A 10,371-nucleotide genomic window follows, 5' to 3' on the forward strand; every position below is an offset into this window, starting at 1 on the left:
GATACTAAGTCATGACATTGAGAAAAAAAGTAATTATTGTGAGATACTAAGTCATTATATTGAGAAAAAAAGTAATTATTGTGAGATACTAAGTCATTATTCTGAGATACAAAGTAATTATTGTGAGATACTAAGTCATGACATTGAGAAAAAAAGTAATTATTGTGAGATACTAAGTCATACTGAGATACAAAGTAATTATTGTGAGATACTAAGTCATACTGAGATACAAAGTAATTATTGTGAGATACTAAGTCATTATATTAAATACTAAGTCTATATTTTGAGATAGTAAGTCATTATTTTGAGATTTCAAGTTGTTATTTTGAGATACGAAAACAAAAAAAACTTGTAGAACTTGTAAAAACTTTGTATTTCAAAATATTGAGATTTATTTAAAGTATGTGCTGGGTTTTTTTTTTTTATTGTATGTGGTGCGAATGGGCTTCTGTTTTTATCAGACTTGTTTAATGAAACTGGGAGTTGTGAGCTGTATTGATGTTATAAAGGTCAGAAGGAATGGGAGCACTGACCTGAACCTCCCTGCTGATCCTGACTGACCTCTATAGATTCTACTGCTGCCTGAGGAATAAATGCATTATGGGGAACTGGCCAGCAGTGGGCTGTGCCCCCTCTAGTGTTCATGGAATGACCTGACTCTATCTATCTATCTATCTATCTATCTATCTATCTATCTATCTATCTATCTATCTATCTATCTATCTATCTATCTATCTATCTATCTATCTATCTATCTATCTATCTATCTATCTATCTATCTATCTATCTATCTATCTATCTATCTATCTATCTATCTATCTATCTATCTATCTATCTATCTATCTATCTATCTATCTATCTATCTATCTATCTATCTATCTATCTATCTATCTATCTATCTATCTATCTATCTATCTATCTATCTATCTATCTATCTATCTATCTATCTAATTATTATGCAATACAACTAAACACAGTGGCACGAATTTGGGCACCCCTTGTGTCTAAAATATTGACCTTCTAATGATATAAAGTTAAAGATAGAACTAAACGTATTTAATGATTTAAACAAGATTATACCTTCATTTCCAAATTTCACAGGTTTAAAACAAGAAAAGTGGAAAATGATGCCTAAAGTAAAAGTTTGTGCATACTATATGATCAGTACTTAATAACACAAGTATGGCAATTATTACATAATCAATTCTACAACAGGCAATTGTATAATATATTGTATAATCATAAAAAAGTATGCAGAGAAACATAAGCACTACAGTATTTAATTCTAGAACTACACGGTGCCTCTGTACACTCAGTGGAGATGATCAAATGGACAGTGAGTAATTTTATGATCATATCTAATGATGATTTTATCCATCGTCTCGCAGTTTAGTGACAGCTGGTGGAAGATAACAGGAGAGGCTGTGCTTCATTCTTTAATATCGCTCTGACATATGGCTCTACTGTGGGCCTCGATTGGTCGATCATTAGAACGCTTGGCACATGCCCAGTCCTGTGATATCAGGAACATCGTTTTTCCAACATCACCAATTACAGACAAAAGGCTGTAGTCTGATAAGGTCTTGCTTGCTCTGTGTCTCTGTCAGAGAGTTTAAAATGGTTTAATCTGAATAGTATTTGTCATAGGGACTGTCAAAGGGCTGGAGCTCATGCAGAAATCAAAAGAACAATACTGGATGTGGGTTAATATCAATATAACGTGCTTTTTTTGTGTTGCAGCATAGTTTAGCATAGCAATTTATTGACTGCAAATACACTGTCTGGCCAAAAAAATTAAATCTCCACCTGGATGTAAGTAAGTAAATGATGTGGGGTTGGTTGATGCTGCAGTTGGTCTGCAGGTTTAGGTTCAGCAACAGTATGTGCTGAAAGAATGAGGTCAGCTGACTACCTGAATATACTGAATATAGACCAGGTTATTCCATCAATGGATCAATTTATTCTTCTCTGATGGCACGGCCATATTCCAAGATGACAATGCCAGGATTCATGGTGCTGGAATTGTGAAAGAGTTCGGGGTTCAGGGAGCATGAGATCATCATTTATCATTTTCACACATGGATTGAGAGAGAGTTCACCACAGAGTCCAGACCTTAACCTCATTGAGAATCTTTGGGATGTGCTGGATGGAGAAGAGAGGCTTTGTGCAGTGGTCAGACTCTACCATCATCAATGCTGCTGCAAGATCTTGGTGAAAATGTAATAAATTAATGCAACACTGGATTGAAATAAATCTTGTAACATCGCAAAAGCTTATGGAAACAATATTACAGTGAATGCGTGCAGGGCTAGGGAATGGGCAGGATCAGATCCTAAAACATAAAAAGATTACTGGTCTGTAACTGACAACTCAAAGAAGAGCATACTGGTTGATCTTAACTTAACTTAATGTGCTTCAACTTAAAGGAGAAAAAACACTTCACTTAAAGAAGTGTTTTTAATAAGCTTCTTGTGCACTTTTTAAGTTAGTAATGCCTCGTTTTAAATGTCAGAGCTCTCCGGATTCTACCAATGAGGTGTGGAGCTACTTTGAGTCTGGATAACGATGTTAAAAGTGATTTATCATGGGCAAAATATGCCCAGAAGCGGATGTTGTAAAAAGTGCTGGTCAAAAAACACAAAATTACTGGATTTCAGAAAGCTGCAGGAGAGCTGAGGTGGGCTATTCAACAAAGGTTAGTACTCTTTATCATGTTTTTCTACACCCAAAGTCAAATTTCCACTGAAATTCTGGTTCCTTATCTAATGTCTCTTCACACATTCTCATAATTTTATGATTTATTACAGAAATTTATTTCCCTTCTAGTTCCGAACACGGATGCCATCTCCCATCTCAAACTCAGAGCCGTGACCTAAAATCTATCCAAAGAGAATACCTTTTGATGACTAACTCTCAGTATGCCGGTCATATCTCGCCATGTGCTGTGGAAGCTCTACAGAGGACTCGCTAGAACAGAGAGCCGTGTGGAGCTGAATCAGAGCAGATAGGCCTTTGTGGAGAGGGGGGCTAATTAGTGGATTCTATAGACAGGCTTTATCTTTGAAGGCTGTCCAGGCACTGAAGTCTCTTTTACTGCAGACGTTCCTCAGGGAAAAGAGGAATATAATGGTCTGACACTCTGCATTGTGCGGCCCTCGTCATACACAAGTGGTCAGAGATAGGCCTATAGCGTTTTAAAGTAATGGAAATGTGTGAGAGCTGTGGAAACAGGCTGGGCGGTGGTCAGTATATGGGACATTCCAGGATTTTGGTACATTTCCTGTCCCACCACTTAAATTTCAAATGCACGTATCCAAAATATCTAAATGACTATTTTTTGTGACACAAGTACTTGTTATAAGACAAACTCTAAAATATGGTGGAAAAATAAGCTCCTTAGATGTTATTCAAAAGACTGAATACCTTTGGACCACCTCAAAAAATGGCCGTTTTCTCTTGTCCCACTCATTGGGTGACCAACTCTTTTGGCAAATTTAACAATTAAAATAAGCTCTAAATAAATGACTTCCTCTTGTATATTGTTGATATGCATCTCCTTTACTTATGAAAACAACTTCTTTGGTCAACATTGTTTTGCATGTTACAGTTTTTATGCTATTAAGTCGTGTCCCACAACATGCGCTCAACCCTGTTACCATAAAGAATTTTACCTGCAGAGAAAGAGTTAAAAATATTTGTCTACTGGCACAAAGGAAGTGACACCACAAGGACATTTTCTGCCCACATGGCAAAACCAAGAGTAAGTGCTCTAACAATTTTCATTTTTTTTTTCCAAATATTTTTGTCCAAGTTGTGTGTGTCACTCAGTGAACTCAACCCTGTTACTCATATTGTAAGACTAATAATGAGTAGAGTCAAAATTTACTTTATATACTTATATAACCATGTTTGTCCTTGATCTTGTATACATAGCTAAATTTTACAGTTAGCATCTGTTACTGGGCTAAACCACAACTTAGCCTAGATTTGCAACCCTGTTACTCGCAACCCTGTTACTGTAATTTACCAAATATATTGCATAACCTAATTAAAAAAACTGCTTTGATACCTGAGCTTGACAAATCAAACTTGTTGATAGTCTGTTACCTGTATTTAATAAATATATGACTAAAAATCATCAAATTGAAGATCAAATTTTCAGAAGTGACCCCCCCTGAAATGTACCAAAATCCTGGAATGTCCCATTTAAAGAAAGAAAAAAAGAAAACGGACAGTCAGGGATGATGTAAGAAAGGCCAAGAGCTTTAGTAACACATACATAAGCCTTCCATTCCCTTCCACTGTACTGATCCTGTCTGACACTCTGGAGCTGCTGGAGCTTCTGCTGCTGCTACCCAGCTTTCAATAAACCCTCACTGCTCCTCCTCTCCTCAGAGATTGGGACATGCCATTAAAACGGCACATGGCCTCTCATGGGTGGAGCTCCCTCTAGTGTTTATGGGAACAACTGAAGGATAATGATGATGACTTCTTCCACCCATAGGTATGCACTTATATAAACATATAAACACATTACAGAGAAACTCCACACATTCTACATACAGATTCCTCAGAGAATTGCTGGATATATTAATCCAGTATTGATTGCTCTTGGTGAAGAAACTCACAGATTCTGATTTCTGTACAGTGTGAGTAATTGCAATTAGGGCTCCTGAGGTCTATTAGCAAGTACTTGCCTTTTTTCATATATACGTTAATCAAGTAAATGCTCTTTATACCTTTAAAATGTCCTTAAACTCACATTTATCTCTATTACAAATACAGTTTTTACAGAAACAAAAGCAAAGTTTTTTTTTTATTTGCATTACTCAAATGACTGATTTGATCATCTTTATTTTACATTTGTTACAAAATATAAATCTGGTAGTTGTTTTTTTACATTCTAACCAATAGAAATTGAAAAATAGAAATGCTCCGAAATGACTTGGAATTAAACCTTTTTTTACTGGCAGTTTTGGAGATATGATGATTTTGCCAAACACTAATAATATGTAGTATTGGTGATGATAAAAATGTTATCTGTACCATCTAGAGAAAAATCACACTGACAGCGTAAAACTATGAAACTTTGAATGAATGAAAACTACATTACCTAAAACTAGTAAATTTCTAATGATAAAAAACTTTTTATACAGAAAAGTAATACCGTTAGTTACTATACTAGCTAGGTTAGCAATGTTTTCATAATTTAGCTAACTAAGTAAACCAACTTAGCTAACATTTCTCCTAAACTTCCTAAATATGGTATATTATGAGTATTATGAGCTTATCCTCTTTGAGTATTCCTCATTTAAAGCCCACATTTAAGATGCTACACATCTACTTTCTGTGTTATAATCAAATATTTAGCTAATTATTCCTTTTACTGCTATCTTTAAATAGCAGCCAGCCTTTAAAATATACATAATACTCAAACACATAGCATAGCTATTGAGTCTTTTTCATTAGGTTCTTGTAACTTGTCAAATGGTGAAAAACATAAGAAAAATAAAGACCTTACATTAAAACAACTTACAGGTGAAGTGATTTTTTTTATTCATTGTTTCTTCTGAATTCAAATCAAGGGAATTATGAAATTCTTTGTCCTGCTTTTGTTAAAATATCTTTAATCTAACGTCTCTACTGCCCAGAGAATGCTTTCGACTAGATTTTGCAGCATTGCTGTGAAGATCTAACAGCATTTAGTGAGCAGAACATTATATGGAGGTCAGGATAACAGATAATCACCACTCCAACTCATCTCCAACTCTCCAGCTCCCCAACTCCCCACATTATCCTGAAAGTACTGGATGAAGCTCCACCATTCCAGAAAACAAAGTCCACTGATATATACCGCTAAATATGCGAGTTCAGAAATCAATATTTGGTGGAATAACCCTGGTTGGTTTTTATCACAGTTTTCAAGCATCTTGGCATCACGTTCTCCTCCACCAGTCTTACACACTGCTTTCGGATAACTTTATGCTGCTTTACTCTTAGTGCAAAAATTCAAGCAGTTCAGCTTGATTATATTCCAGAGGTTTTCAGTTTGGTAAAATCAAAGAAACTAATTTTTTTAAAGTCGTCTCTTATTTTTTTTTCCAGAGCTGTATGTACGCAAAGGGAGATGAGTTAATATTTTTGGCGATATATTATATATAGTGTGCATGCACATATGTAAATATGTATGGTAAGCAGTGATCAGTATCTACCAAGAATGCTTCAAGAATGGCAGGGACATGAGCAACCAAAATCTTTCAGAAATATATGTCATATATAAGTTGTTAAATTATCTTCAGATCAACAAAATATGCTATTTGAATAGATATTTATATAAATAGTAATTAGATATTTATAAATTCATATCCACATTACTGTTGATTGTAGAATAATAGCAGTTAATAGCTTCAAATCCTGCTGCCGACTGGCTGCCTTAGATCTCCATCTCTGTGAGGTGGCGGAGGGCCACAGCGTCGCTTTAAACTGCCTTTGATCAAATATTAACGGCGACCCGTGCGCTTGCAGCTCGTTATCTGCGCGCTCCACAGGCTCTTTTTCACCATGTCTGGGTTTGATGTGTGGAGCAGAGAGGACCAGCCTGGGGTGGAATGGGAATGAAGGGGCATGTTAGAGTTGTCACCGAGGGCAGAGCTGTAGTTACAGTTACTCTGATCTATGCGCTGAAGTAAACGTATGATGGATTTATACTTATACTATACGGGTTTTGTCAAATAGGCCTGTCACAATAATGACATTATCGACTTATTGCACGATGTATGGGCATGACTTCAATATTTCTGCTGACCTCAGTTTTATCCATTATGTATTTCTGAGCTGGGAGAGCTTATTAACATGACTGAGCCAGTGTGTCGACTTTGTTTAAATAATCTCTTTTATTTAAAAATTGGACACACCTCTTCTCATTCAATGTTTTTCTTTCTTTCTTTACGCTTTTTTTACATTGTAAATTTAATATTAAAGACTATATTGAAGCTATACAGGAATAAATGCTTTATTAAAAAGCTTTAAATAAACCAGAATATGTTTTATCACAAGCCATCAAACCAAGCTGAACTGCTTGAATCTTTGCACCAGGAGTAAAGCAGCATAAAGTTATCCAAAAGCAGTGTGAAAGACTGGTGGAGGAGAACATGATGCCAAGATGCATGATTAAAACTGTTTCATCTGGTTATTCCACTCTTAAAAATGTAAAACTTTATGAATATGATCTTGTTTTCTTTGCCTTGTTTGAGGTATGGAAGCTCTGCATCTTTTTTTATTTATTTCAGCCATTTCTCATTTTCTGCAAATAAATGCTCTTACTTATAAATAGCATAGTGCAATAGTGTTCTTTACCTCAAACAGGTAATTCTTTTAGGATAATTCACTTGTTTTTCATGAAAAGAAATACATGTTCAAACTTTTTTAATGTTTCACTACTTTATTACTTTTGAAAGACCAACATATAAAACACATAACATTAAATACACATAACATTCAAGCATAACTTAGTTTTTGTTTTGTTGGTTGCAAATGTGTGAGATCAACCATTTTTATATATACTGAAAAAAATACTTCTTTTTTCTTTGTTTTTCCCACATCTTCAAACTTTAAAATGGGTAAATTTGACCTGTAACATAACTTTAAACATAACTTAAACTGGATCATGGTTGCAGGTTTTTCAGTCGCTACTTTATTGATGTTCTCTTTACTTCAGTATTGCTTTAGGCTAATTTACTGATCTCTGGTCAGTCGGAAATGCAAGGCTACAGCAGTTACGCTTACCAGACCTTGCTGCTTCCAGTATTCCCTGCAGATCGAGCTCATGAAAGGCTCAGTAAGTAGCAGATGAGCCGGATAAAGGTGTGTTGTGGCGGGGAATTCTCCAAACTGGTGCCTGGAGCTGGGAACCCCTGGGCTACAGCTCTGTTGCCACCAGCACTGTGTTTTCTTAATTGCTAGCGTTATCAGGCCACTGTGCCGTGTTACTTCAGCACACGCGGTCATGGAATCAGGCTTAAGATTAATGACTCTTAGCTGTGACTTTACTATTATATCAGAAGTTTGCCAACCCAGTCCTGGAGGACGCCCGGCGGTCCACGTTTTTGTTGTATTCCCAACACGACTCAACCTGGGGGAAGCTGATGATCTGGCTGTGTGGTGCTGGGAGCTGCTGCAGCACAAAAATATGGATTGGTTAGCAGTCCTTGAGCACTGGGTTGGGAGCCGCTGTGCTGTATCATGAAATCGGCAGCGGGGTAGCTTAATTAGCTGCTCTCGCATTATGTCGTAAAGGACGCGGCGAGGCTCGGGCCCGGCGTGTTGCAGTGCGACTGCGCTGGCATTAAGACCCATGATGTCAGCAAAGATTTGCTTTGGGCACTGAATGTGTTATTCAGTGCTTGTGTGTTTCTCCACGCTGCATGATTCCGCTGCTTTCCTGGAGGACATGACCCCTGCTTTGGGATTTAAATCATATAAATGTAGATGTTGCTCTGTTGCTCGGTTGCTCGGTTTCTTGCTCTCTCTCTCTCTCTTAGTCCTTCTCTCTTTTTCTCTCTGTTTCTTTCTCGTTTCCCCCCACACACATGCAAAACAATCCCATTTTCCCTCTAATTAAGATGCCGGGCATTAGGGTCACTGCTGTCCGGCCGATTTTGCACTTGAAATGCGGTGACATTCTGCAGCATTTGCAAAGTCTTCAGTCTCGCATGATGAAATGCCTCCTGCGGTGGCAGCTGACAGCAAAGAAACTGGATAAATCATCCGCCCAGATAGCAGCTCGGCAGGGAAAGTTGTCTTACATTTATTATTAATCACAATTCAGATGGAGTTGTACCCCATTTATTATTCATCATAAAAAGTTGCACTGGGCCCTCACCCAGCGCTGCGCTGCCCGAGGGGGAAAGTGTGCTCCACAAGTGTCTTTAGCACGTTATCCTCTATGGCAGCATCCACGGAGCCTCAGCCAGTAATGTCATTAACGCTGTCTCAGTTCTCTGAGTTAAACAGGTACAGCTTTCTGAGTCAACTGCTGCGCCGCCATCGCAGTTCTTCCAACTTTAAGCTCTCAAAAAGGCTTACCGTATTCCCTCCCTGCCATAAATAGGCTGCACGGCCTTCCCCTTTCCCCAAAAAAGGAGCACGCCGTCTCAGGCTTTCTGTCAAACGCCATTTGTGATGAAGTCTCCCAGGGCCTCGGCACGAGCCGCTGTAGACTCTGATTATGAAAATTATCCTGCGGCTTCATGCAAGGAGGAACGGTACAAGCAGAACACAAAATTTCAAAGGCCGCCATCAAAACCGCTATGAAGGAGACAAACAGTGAGATGTGCTACACGTGTACTCATTTGTCTTTGGGTCGAACGTTCTTGTTGGTGGAAGAGATGGCATGTGCTTCCTGGCCCCCCTGTGAACCCTGCTTGTGTGTTACATACAGTATCTCTCTGACTTCCAGTAGCTTCAGGCCTGGAGCCGATTTGATTTGGCCCTGATGATGGTTTTTGGTCTTCATCATGATGGAAAAAAAAAATCCCAAGCTCCCAGCAGCAAGAGCAAAACATTAAACGCATCGGACGCAGCACCAGCTGGACCTCTCTGGCCCTGCGGTTGCAAGTAAGCAAGTAAACAAGGTATTATCATATAAAAGAGAAAAGCACCAAATGGTAGAACACAACACTCGATGCAGTGGTAATAGACCCATTACTCCACGTGTGGGTGTTTGTTTACGGCCTTGTGCGTGAATCTGCCGATTTTAACATCACTCCTTTTTCGTGATTTTTTTTCTTCTGCTCTTCGCTTTCCTCGTAGACCATGTAATCCCGACCTATCTCGCCATTATTTTAAGGACAGTAATATCATAAAGGACAGGATTTCGAATGAGACAGCCACACAGAGACAGACAGAAAGAGAGAGCGTGTAATCTTAATTACTATTTTGATAAGTAGCTTACTTTACATATGTGCCATTTGAGAAGGATTAATCAGTGCTTAAACAGAATTAAATTACATGCTGAATCATTCTGTTGATGGTAATTCCGCACCAGAATGGAGCAAGATGAGGGAAGGGTTACGGCTTCTGCTTTGACAGGGAGATTGCCCAGAAGCGGCTGTCTTGCTGCGTTTTCTTTCACCGGGCTTGAGGCGGGAGTGGCTCCCCTCAGCGAGACAGGGTTCTTCCAGAGGTGGAAGGGCCGTCCACCCCTGCCTGAACAAGTCATCTGTACGTAGAGTGATATATGCCAGCACCTTTGTACTTTTGGGTAAAGTGGATCAAGTTGTCAGTAGAAAGTTATTTTTTGCTGTCAGAGAAATAAATTGTGTCTCCATTTTTGTGTGAAAGTAATGGTATATTAGAAAAAGAAATAAAGA

The sequence above is a fragment of the Astyanax mexicanus genome, chromosome 20 (assembly GCF_023375975.1).
Source record: "Astyanax mexicanus isolate ESR-SI-001 chromosome 20, AstMex3_surface, whole genome shotgun sequence".
NCBI lineage: Eukaryota > Metazoa > Chordata > Actinopteri > Characiformes > Acestrorhamphidae > Astyanax > Astyanax mexicanus.